Source organism: Sinocyclocheilus rhinocerous, unplaced genomic scaffold (assembly GCF_001515625.1).
Source record: "Sinocyclocheilus rhinocerous isolate Xijiao unplaced genomic scaffold, SAMN03320098_v1.1 scaffold2245, whole genome shotgun sequence".
NCBI lineage: Eukaryota > Metazoa > Chordata > Actinopteri > Cypriniformes > Cyprinidae > Sinocyclocheilus > Sinocyclocheilus rhinocerous.
The window spans coordinates 9,311-36,532 of NW_015637544.1; the positions used below are offsets into that span (position 1 = coordinate 9,311).

General features: G+C 40.0%; 1 pseudogene; it reads right to left on the reverse strand.

The window, feature by feature from the left end:
• Positions 1-3,622: 3,622 nt before the first annotated feature.
• Positions 3,623-6,383, reverse strand: LOC107749027 (uncharacterized; annotated as a pseudogene).
• Between the last annotated feature and the right edge of the window lie 20,839 nt (positions 6,384-27,222).

Sequence of the window (27,222 nt, forward strand, 5' to 3'; positions counted from 1 at the left end):
CCTTCACGTTTTTTTTTTTTTTGGTGGATATGGAAAATGTACTTAGAAGGAAAACAAATATTTCAAAAATTCAAGTTAAATAATTGTGATAATTATGTATTAATCCAATGAACGTAATAATAATAACTTTCCTTTTCTTGTACATATTTTTATTATTTTGGGAAAATTTCACATACATAAGAAGGTCAGGGTCCAAGCCAAATTTCATCCATTTTCTTCAGGAGACTTAAGGACTACTGCACCAGTTTGGAGAACATTGTTAATAAAAAAGCAAAAAGGACTTGTAATATTTTTCAACAGTTGTTGATTACTGAATAATTGGCTTGTGTACTCTTGTATATTACTGTTGTATATTTTGTTCTGGTTAATTAAAAAAAAAAAAGAAGAAGAAGAACCGGCACGTACTGCTTCGGTCTGCACAGCATGATGCCGAACACACTTATTGGTACCACAACATAATCGCTGTACCACCTGACCACTGCAGATTCATTTTGCAGTTGATAGTGTTGCCATAGAAACTCATAATCCTCTCGTAATTAGGCTACATTAATTATTATGGCATGGCGTGAACGCAGCATTCAGATCATCCAACCCCAATCAAACACACCTGAACAAGCTAATCAAGGCATTCCAGATTACAAGAAAACTACAGCCAGGTGAGTTTGATCAGGGTTGGAATTTACCTGATCTCCTTGGATCTTTAGAACCCCATTTTACAGAGGTTGATATTGTAGCAACACGTATTCGTTTTAGTTTTGTGTGCTTCGCTGTCCGTTCCTCCTGACGCACTAATTCAGCACATTTTCCAGCAGAGATCGTTGTGAGATCGAAGTCGGGAGGATGACAGCTCGAGTGTATTTCTCGTTGATTGCTGTTTTATCGTGTCTGTTCGGATACTTGAGCATAACTCGGGCTATTCAAAGACGAACCACAGGTGAGAAGATCTGTTGACTTCATTACACAGCCTGCAGAAATAAGTGACTCTCAGTTTTTTAAAGTAATTAACACAGTTTAGGAATGAGTAGTAGGTTTTAAAACACTTGATTTTGAAGCAGACAAATATGTAAAATTTGTATTTAGGTTTGAGACACATTGTGAAACCCCTGGTTTACAAATGCTGAATCCATTAATGGATTCCCCTAATGATCACCTAATGATCTTCTTGAATCCTCTAGTGAACGGTTTCTGTCCGGCGAGGCTGACGGTCGTGCCGTCCCGTCGAGGATGTTCTTCTGATAAAGATTGCCCTGGAGGACACAAATGCTGTCGATTTGACTGTGGGCCTGTTTGCATGCTGCCTGTTTTCAGTTTATAATGGATGCTACGTTCCAAAAAAAGAAACACACACACGATTAACACATTGAATTCAATGTAAGTTTTAAGCAGAGACTTTGCGTTTTGTTGTTCTCGTCTAAAGTAGGTTTGAATTCATCCATTAGGATAGTTTTAAGCACAGATTGGCTTTCCAAAATAGAGGAATAATACTTGGAATATAATTCACTGTAGGTAAAACTTGCTACTCCTGCTTTGAGTGTTTCGTGCTGCATATAGAAGTGGCATATTGTCTATATGCACAAACTAAAGCTGACTATCTTTGTCTACGCAGTAAAGCCGGGTCAATGTCCCATACCGGAGGCTATCAAGGAAGCGGCCAGGGTCAGGGAAGTGGCCAGGGTCAGGGAAGCGGCCACGGTCAAGGAAGCGGTCAGGGAAGCGGTCAAGGTCAGGGAAACGACTATGGCCAGGGAAGCGGCCAGGGTCAGAGAAAGCTATCAAGGAAGCGGCCAGGGTCAGGGAAGTGGCCAGGGTCAGGGAAGCGGCCACGGTCAAGGAAGCGGTCAGGGAAGCGGCCAGGCTCAGAGAAAGCGATCAAGGAAGCGGCCGGGGTCAGGGAAGCGGCCATGGTCAGGGAAGCGGTCAGGGCCAGGGAAGCGGTCAGGGCCAGGGCCAGGGAAGCGGCGAGGGTCAGGGAAGTGGCCAGGGCCTGAAAAGCGGTCAGGGAAGCGGTCAGGGTCAGGGAAGTGGCCAGGGTCAGGGAAGCGGCCACGGTCAAGGAAGCGGTCAGGGAAGCGGCCAGGCTCAGAGAAAGCGATCAAGGAAGCGGCCGGGGTCAGGGAAGCGGCCATGGTCAGGGAAGCGGTCAGGGCCAGGGAAGCGGTCAGGGCCAGGGAAGCGGTCACGGCCAGGGCCAGAGAAGCGGCTATGGCCAGGGAAGCGGCCAGGTAAGCGGCCAGAGCCAGGTAAGCAGCCAGGGCCAGGGAAGCGGCCAGGGTCAGGAAAGCGGTCAAGGAAATGGTCGGGGATGTGGCCAAGGTCAGGGATGTGGTCAAGGAAATGGTCGATGTGGTCAGGGAAATTGTCAGGGATGTGGTCATGGGAATTTTGCATAACGCTTACTGGAGATCTTTTCAATATGGCATGCTTTCCCAGTTTGTTCAAACAGTTTAGAGATTTTCTGTCCCCTCCCAAATCCGCCCCCCCTCGGCATTCAGATCATCCAACCCCGATCAAACACACCTGAACAAGCTAATCAACGCTTTCCAGATTACAAGAAAACTACAGCCAGGTGAGTTTGATCACGGTAGGGAATTGACCTGATCTCCATGGATCTTTAAAACCCCATTTTATAGAGGTTGATATTGCAGCAACACGTATTCGTTTTAGTTTCGTGCGCTTCGCTGTCCGCTTCTCCTGACGCACCAATTCAGCACATTTTCCAGCAGAGATCATTGTGAGATCGAAGTCGGGAGGATGACAGCTCGAGTGTATTTCTCGTTGATTGCTGTTTTATCGTGTTTGTTCGGATACTTGAGCATAACTCACGCTATTCAAAGACGAACCACAGGTGAGAAGATCTGTTGACTTCATTACACAGCCTGCAGAAATAAGTGGTTCTCAGTCTTTGAAAGTAATTAACACAGTTTAGGAATGAGTAGTAGGTTTTAAAACACTTGATTTTGAAGCAGACAAATATGTAAAATTTGTATTTAAGTTTGAGACACATTGTGAAACAATAGGTTACTGTCGTAACCCCGGTTCTCTGAAACATCGAGTGGAGAGATCCACCTATGGGAAGGGCATCCGTACCTGACCTCTGCAGAAGCATCCAATTGCACCAAGTCTGGCTAGACAGACAGAAGCGCGCAGCCAATGCCAGGTAAGGCCCCACCCCCTTACCTGAGAGCATATAAGGCCTGCACGCGACGCTATTCTCCAGTAAGTATATTCGCTTCTCGTGCGGCAAGCGGGGCAAAGCTGGTGGATCTCTCCACTCGATGTTTCAGAGAACCGGGGTTACGACAGTAACCTATTGTTCTCTTTCATCATCTCGTGTTCGAGATCCACCTATGGGAGAGACATGGACAGCTCCCCGATTGCCCAATACACTCACAGTGAGGTTCTGTAAGCCAGAGAAGGACGGTCACCCCAAGGGGGCGGTGCCTGACACGTCCCATAATCATGCACCTGACAATCCTGACACACACACACATGACTGCTGTGCACAGGCAGGACATGAAACATGTATGAGGCCCACACATGTAAATAAATCCAGCAACACATATGAAACATCCAGGCAGGAAAATAAATGCATGCTTGGTGACAGGAATGTGCGTGACCCGACGGCCCACTCACCCTTCATTCCTTTACTACAATGTGTAAATGGGAGGAAGAGAGGAAGGTAACAAGGAGCTATGAAGACCCCACCCCTAAAACAGAATGTGCTACCGAAGTTTTGGTGACATCCAGTCGGTAGTAACGCACAAACGTATGGGGAGAGGCCCAGCTGGCAGCAGAGGAGATGTCCTGCAGTGACATTCCCCCGAACAAGGCCCAAGAGGCGGCTAAGCCCCTTGTGGAATGAGCTCTGATGTTCCCTGGGGGCTGCACACCCATCGATTCATATGCCAAAGCAATAGCTTCCACAAGCCAATGTGAGAGGCGTTGCTTAGATATGGGACTCCCCCTGTGCGGGGGTGCCCATGAAATAAAGAGTTGGTCGCTCTTCCGGAAAGCACTGGTCCTGGTCATATACGGCTATAATGCACGAACCGGACACAGAGCATTCAACCTCTGATCCTCGGTGGAAGAAAAAGGTGGAGGGTGAAAAGCGGACGGCTCCACCACCTCCGATGTAAACGCAGGGAAGCACTTAGGCAAAAAAGCCGGGTTAGGCTTAAGAAAAACCTTATCTCCACTAAGAGAGAATTTATTGCACGAGGAATGGACCGAGAGTGCATGTAGCTCATTGATGCGTTTAGCTGAAGCCAAGGCCAAGAGCAAAGCTGTCTTGAAGGACAGCAGCTTCAGGGAAATACTTCCCAGGGGCTCAAGAGGGGATTGAGACAGAGCCTCCTGCACCATGGAGAGGTCCCATTCAGGAACAGTTCTCCTGATAACCGGCAAAGAACGACGAGCACCCTTCATAAATCTGCAGATTAGAGGATGCTGCCCGACCGTTGAGCCCTCAGAGCCCACATGACAAGCAGAAATAGCCGCCAGGTAGACCTTAATGGTGGAAAAAGACCTCCCTTTATCCATAAGGTCTTGTAAAAAACACAAAATATCAGGAACTGAGCACTGATATGATGTGAGACGACGCCCATCACACCACCCTTCAAACACCTGCCACTTACAGCCATATAAGGACCGAGTAGACACGGCCCTGGCATTCTGTATAGTAGCAACCACACGCGGGGGAAACGCCCTAGCGCGTTTAAGTTTGTCCTCTCACGGGCCAGGCCCAGAGAGCCACCCTGTCCAGGTGTGGGTGATATATCTCCCCGTTCGCTTGAGATAATAGATCTGTGCCGAGGGGGAGGCGCCATGGCTGGGCATATAACAGAGGAATTATCTCTGCCAGCCACGGTGCTTTGGGCCACCTGGGTGCTATCAGAATGAGAGACAGGCCCTTCTCTCTCACCCTGGCCAGTGTTGGAGTTATCAGGCACAGAGGAGGAAAAGGATACAGCAGCACTTTGGGCCATGGGTGGGCCAGTGCGTTGACCCCGAGGGGTGCGTCCACGTCCTTTAGCGAGAAGAACATGGGACAATGGCTGTTTTCGCGCGAGGCGAATAGATCTACGGTTGCCGGTCCGAATCTCATCCATATCAAGCCCACTATCTGAGGGTGGAGGCGCCAATCTCCGTAGAGTGGATTTGCCCTTGATAGAAGCTCCGCACCTCTGTTCAGAATGCCTGGAACATGAGTCGCGTGTAACGACAGGAAAAACGGCCTGCTCCACACTAAAAGCTTGTGAGCTAGAGAGTGAAGTTTCGATGAGCACAAACCACCCTGGCGATTGATATATGCTACCGCTGTGGTATTGTCACAGCGTACGAGCACATGATGCCCCTGCAGGCGAGGCAGAAAATAATTCAGAGCTTTCCATATGGTCATAAGCTCTAAATAATTGATGTGCGCTGAACGTAGTCTGCTTGGCCACAAACCGTTCACCGTTCTGCCCTCCTGGGTGGCACCCCAGCCTGTTAGGGACGCATCTGTTGTCACGACTTTCCGCAACATCATCGTCCCCAAAGGGGTTCCCTGTGCATAAAAGCCCGCGCTCCTCCAGTAGCGCAGAGCTGCCGTGCAGGCCCAGGAAAATCACACTCTGACTGGGTGTAAGGTTGTTTTTGTTCAAATTCACCCTGAACCCGAGAGATGTGATGTGAGTGAGCACACAACGGGTGTCCTGCAGTACTTTCACCTATGATTCTGCTATAATGAGCCAATCAATTATGTATGTCAAAATCCGCAGACCTGACATTCTCAGGGGAGCTAAGCCTGCCTCCACACACAGAGAAAAAGTCCTTGGGCTTAGGGTGAGCCCAAATGGGAGGACTGTGAATTCGTAACATATGCCTTGATAGGCGAAACGAAGAAACTTCCTGTGGGGCGGATAAATGCTTATGTGGAAAAAAAGCATCTTTCAGATAGACCGATGTGAACCAGTCGTTCTGTTTTATGGCGCGGGTCAGAGTGCCGTGGGTTAACATTCTGAAATTGTATTTCCTCAAATGTTTGTTCAACACTCTTAGGTCCAAAATGGGGCGGAGAGAACCGTCCTTCTTTGGAACCAGGAAATAACGAGAATAAAATCCTTGATTTATCAGATTGGGGGGCACCACCTGAATCGCTCCCTTTAATAGAAGGGAAGAGATTTCCTCGTTCAGAATGTGAGCGGCGCTCTCCTCCGTGTGAGAGGAAAGACACCATTGAAATGCGGGGGTTTTATTACAAACTGCCATCTGTAGCCCTGCATTACAGTTCGCATCACCGACTCGGGAGCCGAAACAGTCTGCCAGGCCGACTTGTAACTCGCGAGTGTCCCCACCAGAGCCGGGGAAGCGCTGGCATACTCGCGTGCGCCCAGTTGGCTCATTTGTGATGCAATGGTGCCCTCTAGTGGACAGACTAGGGGCGACATGCAGGGGTTCAGAGAGATGTTCTCTCTCTGCAGAGAGATGTACTCTCCCTGAAACGAATTCATATGATTCGTTTGTTTTATTGTGTTCTTTGTGTTTTTTTGTGTTGGGGAACACAGGGGTTGTGTGAATCACCCATTCGGGAGCTGACAAAGACAGCCAGACTGTATGTGATTCGCAAGCATCCCCACACAAACCGGAGAACTGCTTAGAGCTGCTAGTTCAGCCGGTTCGCTAATTTGTGGTACAATGGCGCCATCTCGTGGGTAACGAAGGAGCGACATGTGGGGCTGTAAAGAGATGTTCTCTCTTATTAACGAAATCATGTGATTCGTTTGATTATCTTTTTTTTTTTTTGTGTGTGTTGGGCAACACTGAAACCGAAGCCTTTATTGAATTTGTGAGAGAAGTGTGAAGGGAGCTGTGTGGTGACACTGCTTGTGCACTTTTTCCTCACTGTATTCCGCTCTGACAACGGGGAGACAAGCACTGGGCTACACTGGGAACAGTGCAGCCCGTGCCAACACTGAACCCCATGACTCCGCCAACAGATAACCTCCGTTGTTTAAACGGGGAAATACGAGGGCAGAACTGGTGTCCGGAGGGCTGGCCGCCCGTGAACTTGAACTCAAAGCTACCTGTGGCTGTGCAACAAATCAGTGGGATTGAGGGTTTTTTGGGGTTTTTTTGTTTTTAATCCGGCCGCACAGAGGGAATCCGGCGCGGCGCAGGCTTCCTAGGAAGGTGAAGTTTAAAACCCTCATCCTCCTTTTCCGTATCGTCGCAGCGCTGCTGTATTAGCGCTACGGCAGGCCTGAAGAGAGCCTGGTCAGGCTCGACCGGCGATTCTCTTTCAGGGAGACCGGAAAGATTAAGCCACAGTGCATGCTATCCAACCACCGAGAGAGCCATAGAGCGCCCGCTTGTTCGGACAGTTTGACGGGCATTACGGAGAACAAGGTGATTCACCGTGAGTAACTCCCCCCAGAGAACGCGGGTGATGGCGACCCTTTCTTTTGTTATCCCATGTCCACCAGCAGTTCGCTGGTAAGCGGATGGCAGGGAGGAGATGCTGTGGGCTTAATAAGAGGCCTGATGAATGATCGGGAAAACAATCAATTTTGCAATCAAAAGACGGGGAGAAGCAGCTTTCTAGGACCGGGGAAAGCTCCGAAAAGTCTCCCGTCATACGAGTCCTTTTCCTGGTACGACGCATTTTAAGTACTGGCCATTTGATATTGAGGCGAGCGGTCGCTCGCTCACAAAACTCGAGGAGGACCGATTGGGGCAGAGCCGCAGGATCATAAGTCTGAAGGACTACGGATGACGGGATGGCCCCCCCGGAGCCGTGTGAGGCCTGTTTTATTATGGATGTGCGCTTTATTTGACGACTTGTGGACTGTTGAACTGCAACATCCGCTGACTGCAATGATAGAGCTTGGAATAGCCAGGACAATTTTTTGTATAACTCTGACTGGATTCGTCTGAAAGAAGAAAGTCATATACACCTAGGATGCTTCGAGGGTGAGTAAAACATTGTGATCTGTAAAACCTCGCTTCCAAATTAATCTTGTTACCCACCATATTTATTCTAAAATATTTTAGATATCCCTCCATGGCATATTTAAGTCCCACTTGAATGGTGGTCCTTCTGTGTCCGAAATTTATCAAAAACATCTTGGGACAAGGTTCATAGTAAGACAGTTAGCAACTCCGTTTGTTTGTCCGAGTTAGCAACAGCTACTAAGGGGGGCGGTGCTTACCGATAGGTCAATTGAAAGCGTAGACGTGAAGTTGGAAACTTTCTGCTTCCCGTAGAGATGTTTGCACAGTACTTGCATACTTAATTACAGATTAAGTGAATAAAATGCAATATTTGTCAAATACAGACATTTCAGAGACGTTTTCATGAAGCAACAGAAACACTTCATGTACTGCAGCACCTGTACAAGAATAAAGTTGGTGCGGCGACGCACATAGTTAAAAAAAAAATTACACTGCAGTTCAACTGCAGCTGCGGAGTGCAAAAATATATGCTATTCACACTAAGTGAAAATAGCATATTTTCTTAGTGATAGATGATATTTACACTAAGTGAAAATAGCAGTATTTTTTTTTAGCGATAAGCTATTTTCACTAAGTGCAAATAGCGATAGATTCTATTTTCACTGTAAAAATATGAGTATTTTCAAGTAAAGTTTTTTTTAATATACTTTTAAGATTTGAAGTACACTACAAGTGCACATTAAATACAATTCATCAGACTTTTTTTTATTTTTTATTTCCACAGAAGGACTCCAGAGTGGGATCCTAGACTTGTGTTTTGTCTGCAAAGTACATGTTCATTTGCAGTAGACGTGTGGAGCAGTGCATTAGCACACATTTCATATCTATCATTGCAAAATTTGTCTCTAAGAGGGTCGGTTCACTTTTGCAACCGGAAATAGAGCTGTAAAAAAGGTTAAATATCTTTAAAATTTGAAGAGTTCATTTGCAAAAACAGATAACTCCGTTTTTAACAATTTTCAAAAATCATGTTTTTTTCCATTGTGCATTCCAGTTAATCTCAATCAAACTGCAGTTGGGTTATTTTGGTTAGGTTAAAAAATAACTAAAAAATACAGCTAACTAACACAATAAAACAAGAAAAACATGATAACATAATAAAAAACATGATTTTTGAAAATGTAAAAAAAAATGGAGTTATCTGTTTTTGCAAATAAACTCTTCATTTGCAAAAAAAAAAGTTTTCTTGGTCATTTTAAACCTAATGTTTATGTATCACATCTGTGGTATGCTGTAAATAAATCATTTTAATTAATAGTTTATACGAACCTATAGTAAACAAGTATAGTAAATGCATGTTTTTATAACATAAAACTATTTATTTCCCTTTGCATTTCTGAAGAAACACTGCTTTACACCGTTTGAAAATAGTTGGTTATAGTAATGGTTATTGATGTAAAAAGACCATTCACCACACTGGAACTAGCTACTGGACCCACAAACTGGTCCCAAGGGGTTTCTTTGTCTCAAATCCACCAAGGTCTCACTGACCTGTTTTGAGCCAAAGAAACAGTACTGATTAAGGTGCTCACCTTTCCACAGACCCTCTGTCCTCTATAACATATGGCAAACCTTGGAGTTCAAGGACACCACAGTTTCACAGATAATGGCTGATTCATTACCAGCACTGACATCAATCTTTCGACACCCCCCATCCTCTCCACCATAATCCAACCTTGCATTTTACTATCTGTGTGAAAAGTGTTTCAGTATGCTGCATGATGGTGCTCCAATTATTCTTACAAATGTAGTCAGTGTTTTTCTGGCAGGAAGATTTAAACATACAGATGTGTGTTTGAACTGTGCCTATCTAAGATATGTAAGAGTCTTTTTTCTAAGGGTGTCTGGGATATGGTTACATGTTTTGCTTTGATGCAGACCAGTCCTCCCTCACTATTTGTCTTTTTTAACTGTCCTGCTTCTAGACCACCCCACTAGACCAAGGGAGACAAAGATGCAGTTGGTAAATGCGACTGATGAGTGTTGACATCCATTTATTCAGCAACTGCAGGGAGATCAGGTAGTGTTTTATTTCAACATCTGTTACTGTGATATAATGTCACATATTTATCTGCTATGAATTCTTTCTTTTGAACTTTTCAAACGATTTTTCGAAATCTACTACCTACACCTAATATGTGCATCAGTGTAAAATACAAAGAGATGGAGGTAAGGTAGGTTGTAACACTTTCAGAAAAAATGGCCATCAGATTTAGGTTAAAAATACTTAAATACTCAGTACATATCAAACGATCTATAATAACGGACAAAGCAATATTGACCATGTAATGAAAACAGTTACTCACACTTGTGTGGTGCAAAATCGTATCCAATATAGTCGGCACAGTATCGTCTTTTAGTTTCAATCGTTCTGAAATTCCTGCATCGAATTGTACCTTGTTTGTAAATGAATCCAAAGTAAAATGAAGTAAACAAAGGACCAAGCTCTTATTGTGGTGGTCTGAAACTTCATTAAAAATGAAGTTAATCAGCTCTTTCCTAACGTTGGGATCAGAGGGAAGGCAATGCAAAGACTGATATTCCACAACGTTGCACTGCACAGTGTCTTGTTGTCTTCGCAGCCTCTTTATTGTTTGACTTCTGTAGATCTGCGTGTTCGCCTCTCTCGTAAACACTACATGTGCAAATCGGTGGGCGGGGCTAAACAGGCAGCGATGTAGAAGCAGGTGTTGATCTTCTTCTGTGGAGGCGGTGTTTAGCCACACTATTACATCATAGAGTGGTACTTTCCACAAGCTGTCGTTTTGGCAGACTGGTTTCAATACAAGCTGTTTTTAGACTAACAAGTATGTTTTGAGTTCTGAAACTTACAGGATGGTTTTATAGTACAACGACCTCTCAAATGTCAAAAGATCAAGGGAATTTTGATTTCTTAGTTCATGGCCCTTTAAAATGATTATAAATTAATTCTAATTGTAAATAAAATTGTTCAATATGTAAAATTTGCTAGTTTCAATCGTCAGATGTGATTGGATAAACACCAATAGGGCTAGTGTGAGGTCTATAGCACTGGGACTTGTTACTATTTGTATCACTCTGTATGTGTTCTGTAATTAATTCACTAGTTAGGATTTTTCTATGAGTTGTTGTGCAGTTACCATTTGAGGGAATTTTGGTCATGATGCTGATGCAGTCTCTTGTTTCCATCTCAGGGAACCGGGATTCATACATAACCATAAGATGGTTGCATCATCTTTTATAAGTCATTAAATGATTCACTCAACCCATTTGTTAAAATACACTCTTTTATGTTAGAATATAACACCACTACTGTATGGAGATGCACATTCTGCTTTGTTTTTTGATATGTAAATTATTGTTTGACAGTTTTGTCAGAGAATTTTTTTAATTGTACTAAAGTTATTTTACACATTTTTTTATTATCATTAAAAAATATATATTTAACAATTTCTTTACAGAGTTTTGCTATGTCTACTTAGGAAAGTGCTTGATTTTCAGCCCTGTAGCTGATTTCTACATGGAATTTGTTAAACTGGTGGTCTTACTGTAGAACTCAATCTGTTATACTTTCCCCTACATTCCTCTGGAGTAAGACAAAAACCGCATAAGTGATGGTTGCTTTGGGATTTGGGTTATTGCATTATGAACTGCTACTGAGATGACTTCAAATTTGAGAGTTCTTTTTAGCCATTATGATATTTTATACTCACGCTTCCCAAAAACAACTTCCTCCCTTGAGAAATATTATTATCATATTTGTCTATTTGTTTGCCTCGAGAAAAAACAGACGTTCAGTGAGGGACACACAAGACGGCTGTGATTTGGAGGAGGGGTATTATTATTATTTATTATTAGTCACCCGATGGAGGTCATCAAACAATCAGCTGAGAGCCTTTCTTTTCTTGTCCCACGCACTGTGAGGTGAAAGAACCATTTAACCTCATCAAATTTCATGCTATTTATGTAATATCACTCTATAATGCATTGACTGTGATGGTTATGGGTCGTTATTAAATGGTCCTGTAGGTTTTTACTTTATCTTGGTTAAACAAATCAGAGCGCTGGGACGAAGAAGCCTTTTTAGTTTCTGTTATTTGTTAAAGGACACTGTGTCCCCAGTCTAGGATGTTTGTAGAAGAAGATACACTCACCCTATCAGCATGCCATTTACATGAAGGATCATGTGAACTGGCGGACTCTCTGTTTAATAGAATAATGCATTCAAAAGTAACATCAACAATGGGCCTGTGAGTGATGAGCTGTACATGGATGGCTGAAAGGTGAATGGGATGTCAAATTCTTATTTCTCTCTCTCTCTCTTGCACTCGTCTCCGTCTTTGTCTTCTTCACACTCTGTCTGAGGCCATCTGGACGCTGGCAGTGTCTGCTCACTCAAGGTGAAAGTAAACTACGGTCTGCTCTGTCAGGACACTTTTACCACCAAGGCTGCTGCCTCAGATAGAATGCTGTAGTAGGCATAGATGCTATAAAACAACAGATAAATATATAAATAAATAAAGTATGTGTTTTATAACAAACAAAAGATAAATAATCATTTGCATTATAGCAATATTTTAGTAGTTAATTTTTAAAGCATTTGTACTATTAAGCCACATGTGAAAATTTATGAATTACATTTCATTAGAATATTAAAACAAGTGACATCTGCAAGCTAATGATTTTAGACATTTATTCCCATACTAGAAAAATGCAAAAAGTTAAAGGGGTCATATGATGCGATTTCAATTTTTCCTTTCTCTTTGGAGTGTTACAAGCTCTTGGTGCATAAAGAAGATCTGTAAAGTTGCAGAAGGCGTGAAGGCGCTGTGTGTTTCATTGTGAAGGCGAAACTACTTTGTTTGGCCTTCCAAAACACATGTGGATGCCGCAAGCCCACCGGCCGCTCACTCTAGCCCCACCGCCACTCACTCTAGCCCCGCCGCCGCTCACTCTAGGCCTCCGGCATCCGCTCACTCTAGCCCGCCGTGTGTGATGCTGTGTGTTTCGTTGTGAAAGCGAAAGTACTTTGTTTGGTCTTCCAAAAGAGGACACGACTAGAAATCAGTGGTTAAGTTGTATTTACAACACTGTTCCAGAACAGTTCAACCCAAATATTTAGATGTGTGCAGCACATTTTATGGAGGACTGTTTCCTGATCCTGGTAGAGTAGACTATAATGCCGGCTGTTCTGACTCACAGACTGTAAGTACGTTTTTTATATTTAAAGAATTTGCCACTGACGATTCAAACGCAAATTTTGAGCAGTGTAGAGTAGCGCTTGTTGTTTGTCATTTCTCCGATCACAAATGCAGACATGGTTTTATGTTTATGCGGCGCAATGCAACGCAACACGTAAAAAGACAGTATAAGTCATTATAATCCGTAATTATGTCCCCCACTGGATGCAACAAATGCCTCGTTTATAATGGGTTTTAATGTTTTTGTCTCGTCGCTCCGGGACACGGCCTGACAGTTAAACTTTGACTTTAAAATAAAGTGAGACCAAAATAGATAATGAATAAAGCCTAACTGTAGACTATTGTAAGACTGGAAATATATGTTCTTGCCCCTAAAATACATTTTGAAATATAATTTTGTATATGAAGGTTGAAACTAAATATACTTCCAATTTTAAAAATATTTATTTATTTATTGATTGATTGATTGATTGATTGATTGATGGGGTTAACTTTTCTGGCCATTACATTTGTAATTTTGTAATTGTGATTTTTTATTTTTTTTGGTGTCCTAGCTATAGTAGCAGAACTACCGCAGGTGAAGTTCATCACATTAACTGTGCATGTTCCACTAACATCTGACAATAACAAGGTGTCTAGATCATTTTTATTCATGTCTGTGTCATATGTGTCATTTATGTGGTCGTTCCTTCTGGATTTGGCAGAGACGTGACCAATAAAATGGAGAAAAACAAAGAATCTCCTATCGTCTCCAAAACACATGCGCACACACACACACACATACACACACAGACACAGAAAGACAGACATCCTGCAGAGGTGTAAATAGGCTGTAGGTGTTGTTTCTCAGATGGATGATGAGAAAATGGCTTATTTTGTCTCTGGGGCTCCATTTGTTTTTTTTCCCCCTAATAATCTAAACATAATGTGCGTTTATTTCTGTTCTTACGTGAATAGGCTACTGAGAAGACAACACAAGCTCAAACATGTTGCACATAACAGTTTGTTTGGATAGAAAATTCAAAAACGTGAAGACTCTTTGAGACCCATCTAAACAAACATCTGATCCATATGCACTGATACGATTACCGTTTCGCTCTTTGCCTTTTTCTCATGAAAGTTCTGTGGGATAAATGAACAGAAGTCTGGATTGTACAATACATTGCAAATCCTGCTAAATTTATGGTAAAATAGTCAGCTGGGATTGCCAGAAAAATAGTAATTCATACTTTTAAATCAGATTCCAGTCTTGTTAAACCTAATATTATTTTTCACGATTTTAAAATGAACCAATTAACAGTTAAAATTACTGAATAGTTCATAAATTATAACACTGAACTCAGATGTCTTCTTCACTAAGTAAACCCAAATCAACAAGCTCTCTATGCAGAGAAAACATTAAGTAGATATTTGAGGTGTCTGACAGATGTTCCCTGAGAGGAACAATGTCTTACAATCCATTACTGTCAACCATCTATAGAAGTTTATTATCCCTCTCCAGTCATTGTAGACACATGAACAACATTCAGAACAACATTCAGGCAACATGATAGGTGTTTTTAAAGAGACTGTACAAATGTTTTCAAAGTTCTCCACTCTGTTGGGAACACTCACAACTGATTATAAAAGTTAGTATTATGTGTTAGAACCCACACAGTTCAAAGTTTTATGAGTCATATACTGTCTCTGCTAAATGTTTAGCCCTGAAATGTACTACACTGTGCAGTAAGTATAGGATATGTGTATTAAAGTAGCAAAGTAGTATGTAGTATGTAAAAGTAAAAGTACTACATACTACAAATACTACATATAGCAGTAATTGTTTGAATGGAGGTATGCTCTTCTAAACGTAGCTTTAATAGCTTTTCAACGCTGCCCATGTTGCTAATGAGCAAACAGGTCCAAGCAGGACACATTAGCAATCAATGATGTTCAGACAGGGCCGTAGCTCTGTCCTTGTGCCCTACCGAGGAGTATAACCCTTCTCAGTAGCCTTTCACATGCAATTAAGCTGTTTGTTTTACATGCGTTTATGGGTCCTGCAGGTCTGACAGACACAGGGCAGACCCTGCTCCCTATTGGGAACCATCTGCCGTACAGCCAATTAATATTCAATAGGCCTTCTGGTAGAGCTTATAGTCACATAACCTGCTCAGAGAGCAGCTGATGAAGGGGGATGCCTCCGAGAATCGCAGGTTTGTGGCGTGAACAGGCTGTGACAATATCAACGCTATTTGTCTTCCTATAAGATGTGATAAACTGGAAAGGAAGAGTTGTTGTGTGTGGTTTTCTCACACAGGTTCATGGTTTAGCCTGATTGAGTTTCTTTGATTTACTCAGCAGTGCATATAATATGAGTTGAGTATAATGCAATAATGCAATAACAACATAGTATGGTAAAACCATTGGAACAAGTTTTGGATTGTTAGTAAACCTTGGAAAATGCCAGAATTGGGAAAAAACATTCGGTCACACTTTATATTAGGTGGCCTTAACTACTATGTACTTACATCAAAAAATAAATACAATGTACTTATTGTGTTCATATTGTATTGCAAAACACGGTAACACTTTCTATGAAGCCCGTATTTATAATACATTATAAGGGTATTCTTAAGGCAAAAAAACGTATAATATGTTATATCAACTCATGAATAATCATAACAACAATTATAATACATCATAATACTTACGTATTTGTGGTTATAAGTTTAAGAGTATGATTATTTATAACACACAATGAACACCGTATTAAATCTACTTCATTTACAGTATAATGGACTGTATCACATCTTGACATTGTTTATTTTAGATCTGCACAGTATCTTACTACAGCTTGTGAGTGGTTAGATGTTGAGTGTTATTTGAGTGTTTCCTGTGGAGCTAATGTTAATTAATTGATGTGAGCTTTATACTCCAACTGAAAAAAATGCAATGTTTTATATGGTTACATTTTATTTTGATGGTCCCCTTAATCAATCGACTATAAGCAACTTTGCAACTACATGCCAACTAACTCTCATTAGAGTATTAGTATGCTCAAGAATGGTAGAATCTAGTATGGTAGAATAAGTTGACGTACTTGCAAAGACACTTATAGTCAGTTTATCTGTTGGTTGACCATCAAAATTAAGTGTTAGCATATATTTACAATAGCAGACATACTAATACTCTAATGACCGCTAGTTGATATGTAGTTGCAGAGTCACTTATCAAATATAAGTACAATGTAAAAACATGTATATACACAATAAGTGCATTGCACCAAATTATTAATTTAAATGTAAGGCCACCTATTATAAAGTGGGACCAAACATTCCTATTTCCCTATTGGCGGCCCTTCAAAAACTGCAAGCCACTATATACTACAATTCAAAAATTTGGGTTCATTAAGATTTTTATTGTATTTGTATTTACGTAACAACCATTGAACCATACAACCATACGTAACTGCCATTAAAATGAATGGAAATGCTAACAGATAACTTTATTCAAGAATTATATAGGAAAATAGGCTTTTGAATACCTTCAACTGCATTATCTGTTATATTTCATTTTAAATAGATATAAATTCCAGGAATTATTCACAGCCAGTGATTCATTCAAAATCCATTATGTAGAAATGAATTTATGTTATGCCCCCTCTGTTTTTATCAATCCCACTTTATATCTGTAATACTTAACATTAAACACTTGGTATTAAGCAAATCAAAGTATAACACATTGAATTAATCATTTTAACTCTGCAATATATTTTAATAATGTATGCCTCTTCAAGTAGAGATGCTGTAATGAAAAATAGGAGCCATATTCTTTGTGCTTTGAAGAGAGCAAGTTAAAATACAAAAAAAGAAAAGCATAACACAGGCCCCTCTAAGCTCCTTCTCGCTTGACCGACCTTGAATGAAGCCTCTGATGAGAAGAAAAGCTATTTTCACTTACCTCACCATGCAGACGTGCCAGTCCTGGAGGCCTGTGATCTTCACTGCTCAGCTGGGCTGTTTTCACCTGCCTCTATTTTCCAGTGGATCTGCAACCATAAAACACTGTTCAATTAATATTGTCCCTTCACATTCACACCCAGGTTTCTGTTGTATTAGAGAGCGGGTATTACAGCAGGCATGGTGGTACTTAACATGGAAAGGTGTGAAAACAGGTGTAAGAATGGTGTGTTTAGTGTAGTAGTAGGTCTCCTTTGAGTTTGATTATTATCGGTGTATTATTCACAATGCAGTGATATTCAGGTGTGCTGACTGTGAAATAGTGATTCTGCAATAATTTTGGCAGAGGATAGTGCACAGAAAGCTGACCATTATTGCAGAATACATACTTAATGTGAAGTTGAGAGGTTTGGTATCACTTTGAAGGGGTTCATGTTGTGATAATTACCATCTGACTACACATCATCCGTATTATTAATGAACACATAGACAGCAAATATAGATTTACGTGAGAAGAGAACACGGAGTAATACAAAGAACATGAAACTAAACACTCACTTTATACTGTTATAAACATTTCAATTGTTCAACATGCATTGCCGTGTTAATTTAATGTTGTCCCCTGACCCACATTTACCATGGTAAGGGCTCAAGCAGTGGCATGTAGATGAAGAGAATCAAGTGTAGAAAGAAACTAAAGACTGTGTTCCAGTGCATGACATCATAATAGTAATAGAATGTTGAGGTGCAAATTAACATGGCTACAGCTCAATGTGTCCATTTTACATCATTAGAATGTTTCACACGGCCTACTGTTGTACAATCCCAATAAAGAGCTTTAAACAAGTACAACGCACAAGCATGTCGTCCAGAGTGCACGTCCCTAATTAAATGGTCATCTCCCTCAGTTCTTAATATAGTGTGTGCTGCACCAATACCTTCTTTTAAGCCTAGTGTGATGTTGTTGTGTATGACCTCAGAGCTCCTAAGTGGCAAAACTAGACATTAATTCCTTTCACAAAAATTCAAGCATAGAAAGAAACATAGAAGACCAGTATCAGAAATACAGTATTTATAGTGTAAACAAACATAAACATTCAGATTTTATATCGTAACTAAACATTTGGGTTATTGAATTTATCTTGTTAATTTGCTGTTGTCAAATGGCCCACATTTACTATGGTAAGGGCTCAAGCAGTGGCACATAGATAAAGTTAATTATTTAGATTTTCACGACACTGACCGTACTAAAAAGTGTTTCCTTTGCATTTTTGAAAAGTTTTGCGTATAATGTTGTTAAAACGATGCCAGTTCACATAGCTCCACGAAAACAACTAAAAGTGCTGTAGTAGGCATTCTAATAAGCCAGTAGTTGGCGATGTCACTTTGCAAAGAATGCTGTTGTTGTTTAAATGAATGGCCAAAGCATATAAAAAAACTGTTTTTAGTAGAAAACGATGTTGTGTGAACACCCGCTTATTTCTGCATTTAAAAATAAGAATGACTACAAGATAGAGGCTTTTTTTTCCATTGATGAGAAAAAGGTGAAGCATAAATGTCTTCGAGGTCCTTGACTTGTCTCTTGCAAATACTTTTAAAATGTACATGCACAGCTATAAAAATGGACTGCGAAGAGAGAAAGTTGTAAAACCAGAGAGGATGTTGACGTACAAAGTATACCTCCCGGTGTCCTAGTCCTCAGTGCGCCGGCTATTTACAACCTTGCGGCCAGATCTATCACATCATTTGTGCAGCATCTCGGAGGCCCTCATCCCTGCAGACCCAAACTTTGAACCTCTGAGTCCCACCCTCCCTTTTCCGGCCGCCCCATTGTTGCCGTCTTGGAAAACCATCAGCTGACAGATTTACTGGTCTGAGCATTAGCTGAACTCAGGAGAGGGTAGAGCCTCATAGAGTTACACTCCAAAACTGTTCACCTCCTCTTTGGAAGCTCAATAATTTACTGTACGGGCACCTCTGTGAACGCAGCAGTAAATGTACTGTTACTGTTAAAGGAGATATGAATCGGACAGCTGCTCTGAGCAGATTCATTGCAGCACAGTCACCCTAATGACTCTGTTTGATGATATATGACAAAGACAGATTGAACTCCTGTTTTTAAGACATCCTGAGAACTTGATTTTCTCTCCTGCTCCAATCATGGTGGGTCTGTGAAAACCATCTTGTTCTGTATCTCTGTGTTAGTTTTTCTTTGCTTTCCAGACATTGCTTTTTACACATTGATGGGGAATGTTGGGATTACATGTACTGTATGTAATATTGCTGGAGTATACAGTATTCTCATAATACACTTAAACAGTACAGTGTTTGAGTTCCATGCTAATGGTATAAGCATATAAGATTTATATTCCAAATAAATGCACCTTTTTTGAACTTTCTATTCATCAACGTATCCAGAAAAAAAAACTTTCATTATGTTTTGACAAAAATATGAAGCAGCACAACTGTTTTCACCTGTGAAAATAGAAAATGTTTCTTCAGTACTAATCATTTGAATGATTTCTGAAGGATTATGTGACACTGAAGACTGGCGTAATGATGCTGAAAATTCAGCATTGCACCACAGGAATAAATTACATTTTGCAATACATTAAAATAGAAAACAGTTCTTTAAATTTTTTCTAACTTTTTTTTTTTTTGAGTTGTTTTACTTAAGCCTCTAATATTAAAAATGGTTTTATTTAACATCCATTTTATCAGTCGGTCAGTAATGTTGTTTCATGTGGAAACCATCTCATTTCTGCTCCAACCTCCTCGTCTTCAGCTAAGACATAAATAAAATGCATTACGCAAAGGCCTGGATTACAGTATTGAGAGCTTTGATTAAAATTCATAGGAGTTTGATTTGCCAATTCAGTCTTTGAGGGAATAATGGGAAATTAATGTTTAATCCTATTAAGATAAGGATGTGTTCTTGGACGCATCTCTATCTGCATCTCCACAGCAACCATCCACCATAAATTGAATTCCTTCTATGACTGCAGAAGTCTCTGGCTTCCCTCAAGTCATTACCAAATCCATGACCAGCTCAAAACATACAATATTGTTATGATAGGGTGCTTATCAGATTTCCAAATGGAAATCATGTGTGAACTAAATCACTCTGAATAACAGCTCCGATGGTATTAAAAGGATTTCGCCTGACAGCGATAAGTAAAGGCAGAAATATGTTTAGATGCCTGCCCTCGGTGATATCATCCACATTACATCAAAACAGCTTCTATGATGTTGAAACGGGAATGTATCACAGATCAAGGCAGGACATGTTCACATAAGTCTGTAAGTCCCATGTGGCTGAAGTGAGAGAAGTTGTTTTGTCAGTCCCTCGGCTTCAGAAGGTGAAAAACAGTCAACAGCAATGAACAAAACTCTAAAGAGTGTTAAACAGCTTAAACAAACATTTCATTCAAATGACCTAGAATACATGTACTGTAGATCATTGGTTAGCTGTGGGGATCTTATGGAAGAATAGTATCACATTTCTCAGCTTGACCTCAGTTATTTGATCATGAAATAGCTTCATTATATTTTAATAGGTTTACTAATATCCAATTTTCCTGGGCTCCTGAGTCATTGGTCACATGGAATTTACGACTCGGGTGATTGGCCCAAAAAACAAATGTGTACAGAACTGAGTGCCCATAATTTGCATACCTCCAGCCGAGCAACTGCCATTGAGATGAATGGGAATGCTAACAAATAGCTTTCTCCAGGTATCTCGACCTCCTCAAAAATAACATACCTGTGAAGAGAATCTACGTATAAACATTTCACTCCACTGCCAATGGCACGTTTCTGCATGCGTATCGTGACTGCTGTGTGCAATGACAGCAATCAATGAACAGCAAACCATCATCATTCCATAGAGGCTTTTATCTCTTCCCACACCACTTCCCGCTCTCATTGTTCAACCTTCAGCCTAATCCATCAAGCTTGTGGCTTGGATCCCCTCTCTCTGTCTGGAAACTTCTATTGCAATACAGCCCATAAAATTCAACAACAGTTCTTACCATCTCACACAAGCATGGCTGAAGATCCCACCCTGTAATTAAATAGTGAACTGGGAAATTTATTAGCCCCTTTAGACACAGTAGCTTTCATACATAATGAAGCATATCCCAAAACCTAAGTGAAGGACTCTCTGGAATGTTGTAAATGGAATAATGAAGGATAACAATGTGCTGCAACTGTGGAATAGTCTGATTAATTGCAGTAGACATAATGCGTTTTCATAGATGAATCTGGATAAGTACTTGAAAGTTATCCGGTTTATATCAAAATTATTGCACATATGCATGTAATGCATGAAGGATGTTGGTAAGTCTTGATTATAGAATGGACACTTTAAACAGACAGCACACATTGTCTGTCGTTTTATGTCTTCTGTAGTGTAAATGAAGTCGCCTTATTTACATGTTACACAACTCTTGTTAGACAACTGCAGTGGATGAATACAAAGCCGGAATAATAAACCCTTTAAGCAGATTGTCTAAAAACAGCCAAAGATCTGAAAAACCAGAAATGGCTTGTTCTGAGATCTTGTGAGCCATCATGCTGGCGTGCAGTCGGTGAGAGAGATCACTCTGATTGGCTGTTCAGTATAGCGAGCCAGTGCACGAGAAGAAAAGTTAAAAAGGCACACCCAGATCCCAGCTAACCGAAATATTTTCTAAGAATGTTTTGCTAATGTTCCCATTAAGTTATGAAAGCATTATTTCTGAATGTTTTCAGAATGTTCAAAATTTTTAAATAATGTTATTTATTGGTTATGTTAGAAAAAAAAACTGATCACACGTTATTTTAAGGTCCAGTGCTCGCTATTAACAAACCATTGACTATGACTTTTGCCTCAATAAACTCCTTTTTGCTGCTTATTAATAGTTTAGGTATTAGGGATGTAGAATATGGTTATGCAGAATATATGCTTTAATTATAAGTACTGATAAACAGCCAATATGTTAATAATAGGCATGCTAATAAGCAACTAGTTAATAGTGAGAATTGGTCCCTATACTAAAGTGTTACCAAAAAACTTTAAGGGAATGTTCAGTTTTATTATTGGTAAACATTATGGGAACATTAATTTTGAATGTTCTCTCAACAATCTGAAAGAATGAAGTACTTTTTAAAAAACATTAGATTAATGTCCAACTAAAATGTTTCAAAAATATTCCATGACCAGTGTTTTTGTGCTAACATTTTGAGAACATAATTAAAAATCAGATAACATTGTCACAAGAAAGTTTGTTCCTAACATTGAGAGAACCTTGACAGAACATTTCTGAAAATGTTCCCTGTTAGCTTATCTTCATCTTATCTGAGCATTCCAATATACAAATATTTTCATAATGACAGGGCCGCCTTGAATGAAGAAAGTGAAGACCAAGTGATCACCATGGTTTATGTTCAAAATTGTAAGTGTTGCTTTGTTTACGGTTTGTATATCCACAGTCTTAGTTTCGGTTTCCCCTTTTGAATGATGAATGCAGACTGCTGTCACTTGTATGTATAGACAGTTATTTCCTCTCACGCAGGTGCAGAAAGTCCGGCTCTAGTCTTTGTGGTGTGTTGTACTTTTTTGCCCAGACACAGACGATGCAAGGCAACACAGTCAAATTTCATCACTGCTAGTTATTTGATGTTGGTTTGTTGTGTTCCAGGTTTTAGCTTAATTGGAAGTCCACCAGACCTTGTATTGTTTCTAGATGTGTGTAGCACCTGCAACTCTGCATATTTCCTGAAACATCACAACTTACAAGCCTGCTGCTGAAGGTTTTTTCTTTTTCTTCTTTACAAGGTGCCTTGATAATTTACATAGTTACCCTAATCGTTTTTATTTATTTATTTAATTTAACAACAAAAGTGCAAAGTCTTTTCCAGTTCTTTTAACTTGTGTCATGCATGTAACACCAGTAAACCTGTTAACGTTTACATGGATAATAAATCAACAGGAATTACATCAGTAATGCTCAACCACAAGTTCATCCACTTAGAAAAGTAGTCCTACCATAAAAAATGATTTAGACAACTCTACATTTCAAATAATTATCACTGTATCGCTTTATTTTAGTGCTTGAAACCCACTGGAATGTTGACCTGGTGGTAAGTGTTTTACTGTATTACAATGAGTCAAAATATTGTGGGTGGTAATTGACAGCATGTCACAGATACTGTCAAAAGAACTTATCTTGTATTGAAGCCGGAACATTCCTTGATCATTTTCACACACTGCACTAGCTCTCCTCTTATTTCAACACTTCCTATGGCTCACAGCGAAGGTCAGACTTCTTGAACTATTTCACCTGTCACACTTTGTCACCAGCTGAATTTGAGCATAGCAAGGGAAGGAACTAACCTCACTCTATGGAATACATTTACAACTAGAACGACTCCACTAAATGCCACTGGGGCCAAAATCCACCGCGGCTTGGCGTGACTTATTGAAACGTAGTCCAGCATGAAATACCACCCACCATGCATTTCCCCTCTGTGCGGTCTATGTTCGCAGCTTCTGTATTTTCTGGCCACCAGTGGCTCTCTGAAGTCATTTAGACCAAAACAACATGGAGAAGAATGGGCATTAAATAGGTCCCATCATGTGTGTTTCATGTGTATGCTTGATTAGCTTATTGTTTACACTTCTCATCTCTGAGCTTTTCCACATGATTTCAGAATGTGTATGATGTTCAGCAATTTTTAAAAGTAAGAATGAATATTCATAAAAATTCCCTTCTGAAAAAGAAGTGCACTTAATTCTATTGAATGTGTACTTTGTGTATTTTAAATCTCAAAAGTATAAAAGTTAAAAAAAAAAATTATTTTTTTTTAATTTTAAAGTTTTAAAAATCATTTATTGTGCTTTAAAGAAGTAAACTTATTTTTTTGTGTTGACTAACATACTAAAGCACATGTAAAGTACTTGAGCATAACTGTAAATAATGTTATAATGGGCATTAAATAGGTCCCATCATGTGTGTTTCATGTGTATGCTTGATTAGCTTATTGTTTACACTTCTCATCTCTGAGCTTTTCCACATGATTTCAGAATGTGTATGATGTTCAGCAATTTTTAAAGGTAAGAATGAATATTCATAAAAATTCCCTTCTGAAAAAGAAGTGCACTTAATTCTACTGAATGTGTACTTTGTGTATTTTAAATCTCAAAAGTATAAAAGTTTAAAAAAAAATTTTTTTTTTTTTTAATTTTAAAGTTTTAAAAATCATTTATTGTGCTTTAAAGAAGTAAACTTATTTTTTTGTGTTGACTAACATACTAAAGCACATGTAAAGTACTTGATCATAACTGTAAATAATGTTATTCAATATTGCATTTAAAGTTAAAATATTTTATAAACTTTATTAAATTGCAACTTCATTTACATTTACATTTTCAATTACAAATTCATTTTCACTTAATTTTCTGTTACAAATTACAAATAAATTTAAATACATGACATACAAGTTTCAACTTAAATGACATTAAAATATATTTTAGTTTACCATAAATGCTTGTCAGTCAGTACATTTTAACCATATTTCAAACTCAACAACAGAATTATGAAATTACATATAAAGATGTACTTAAGTCCTACTTAAGTGGGTCTAAAAAGCCCTCTAAATTTCAGCTAATTTGCTCATTTGAACTATTATTCACTTTAGTTTACGTGCAGTTAAGTTAATGCAATTAAAGGGGTCATATGACGTTCTAAAAAGAACATTATTTTGTGTATTTGGTGTAATGCAATGTGTTTATGCGGTTTAAGGTTCAAAAAACATTATTTTCCACATAATGTACATTATTGTTTCTTCCTCCTCTTTCTGAAACGCGTCGATTTCTACAAAGCTCATCGTTCTGAAAAGTGAGGTGTGCTCTGATTGGCCAGCTATCCAGTGCATTGTGATTGGCCGAATACCTCAAGCGTGTGAAGGAAATGTTACGGCACTTACCATATTGTGATGCCCTGTCCGGCCGGAGCGACGAGACAAAAATATTCAAACCCATTATAAACGAGGCATTTGTTGCATCCAGTGGGGACATAATTACTGATTATAATGACTTATACTGTCTTTTTACGCATTGCGTTGCGCATCGCGCTGCTTAAATATAAAACCATGTCTGCATTTGTGATCGGAGAAACGACAAACAACAAGTGCTTGTCTACACTGCTGAAAACTCGCGTTTGAATCATCAGTGGCAAATCCTTTAAATATGAAAACGTACATACGTGCGAAACACACAGCTTCTCCACAACATGGCAGTAGCGGCAACAGCGAGAATAAAACTTACGCCTTCTTTCTTTGCGTGAACATTTAGGCGGCGTTATGCAAATCTTCCCACATCGTGACGTAGATATGTGGGGGCGTGTTAGAACGAGCCGTTTTAGGTAGGCGTGGACGAGTCTTAACTTTTATAAAAAAAGATCTATTTGGATTTGAGACTTTAGTCTTTGCAACTTTACAGATCTTCTTTATGCACCAAGAGCTTGTAACACTCCAAAGAGAAAGGAAAAATTGAAATCGCATCATATGACCCCTTTAAGTAATAAGTACTCTTTTTAAAAGTCTTCATTTTGCCAAGGTTTGCATTTTGCTTTTTTTATTTCATACTACTTTTTTTTAAAACATCACCAAAACTTACACCACCAACAAAAAAACACTTTTTATGATCTTAAATTTTAAATGCTAAACATGTTACAGATTCTGAAAAGGATATGCAACATGTATCTGAAGCAGGGGTGATTAATGGTGAGTTAATGATAGGATGCAGAAGATCTGGATCTCTGTGTCTGGATGAATAGGTTAAAGAATCCATCAGAGCACACACAGCTCCAGCTTTTCAGGCCTTGCTGTGTGGGGGAAAGTGGCAGAAACCAGTTGACCTCCCCAGTGGTAGTCCCCTCTTTTGTTTACCCACAACATCCCACCCTCCACATACCCACAAGCCCGCAGTGCTGAGCTGACCCTCTACCACCACTTGACCTCTACCCAATTAAACCAATTTGTGTCAGGGAACCGGGGTGATCTGTCAACATCCTGAATCAAAGTGTTGTGTGAGAACGCCAGCCAGAAGAAAGTGCCCTGGAGCGTGTGAATGCCTTGGGATCATGCTGATGAATGTTAGAGAGTCCAGACTAACTAAAGTGGATACAGTGGCTTCAGAGCAACAATCCATATGGAACGTTCCCATATTCCACAACACACCGTCAGAACCGTGTGACTGATTTTGGAGTCGTTTCACAGAACCCATTTCTGATTTGCTATGAAATAATAACCAGTGTTGGGGAGTAACTAGTTACATGTAACGGCGTTACGTAATTTAATTACAAAATAAATGTAACTGTAATCAGTTACAGCAAACTCTTCTTTAATTGACTCCAACAATTCCAGACGAATGTCTGCTTTTCATTATTTCTTCTTCTTTTCTGAATGCATTTAATGAGTTAGTGTTTAGGGAGCGGAAGCATCTGAGCCAAAAAACACAATAACAGGATTTATCCCGTCATCGTCTTTGGGACATTCCCTGTTTGTTGTCATCGCTTACGTAAAATCTCAGCGTTCTACCTTAAGCATTGACATATCAATCCCATGAGTCCCACTGTGAACTGTTGGCTTGATCTGTGAGGCTATTTCAGAGCCCTTTATTGTGCAGCCAGTTGTTTGCGGAAAGCATCCATAAAAAGCGATGCATAATCCCTAGTTGTGTAGGGAAACAATCGTTTACAGGAGTACAGCAGTGCTTTATCTTCGTGATGAATCACTCAGGCGCTGTGTAAATGCTGGGCTTTAAAATGGCCCCTGCTGACTGATGATAGAGCCCACAACTGTATTTTAAAAGGCTGGGACTGATCCACGGCCGCTAATGGAGGGAATACTTAATCATCTCAGCGGAAGAGAAGAGCAAATGGAATTGGGCAGAAGTGTTGGTGCGGTGTGAGTGGGTATCAGTGCTGCCAGGTGATAAAGAGAGTGTATCAAAGTCATTTTTCACTGAGAGCTGTGGCTTAAAATTAAGAAACAAGTTAGATTACAGTGAAAAATGAATGGGCCGTGCTCGATCTTTATCTAAAGAGTGGAATTCAACCTTGACC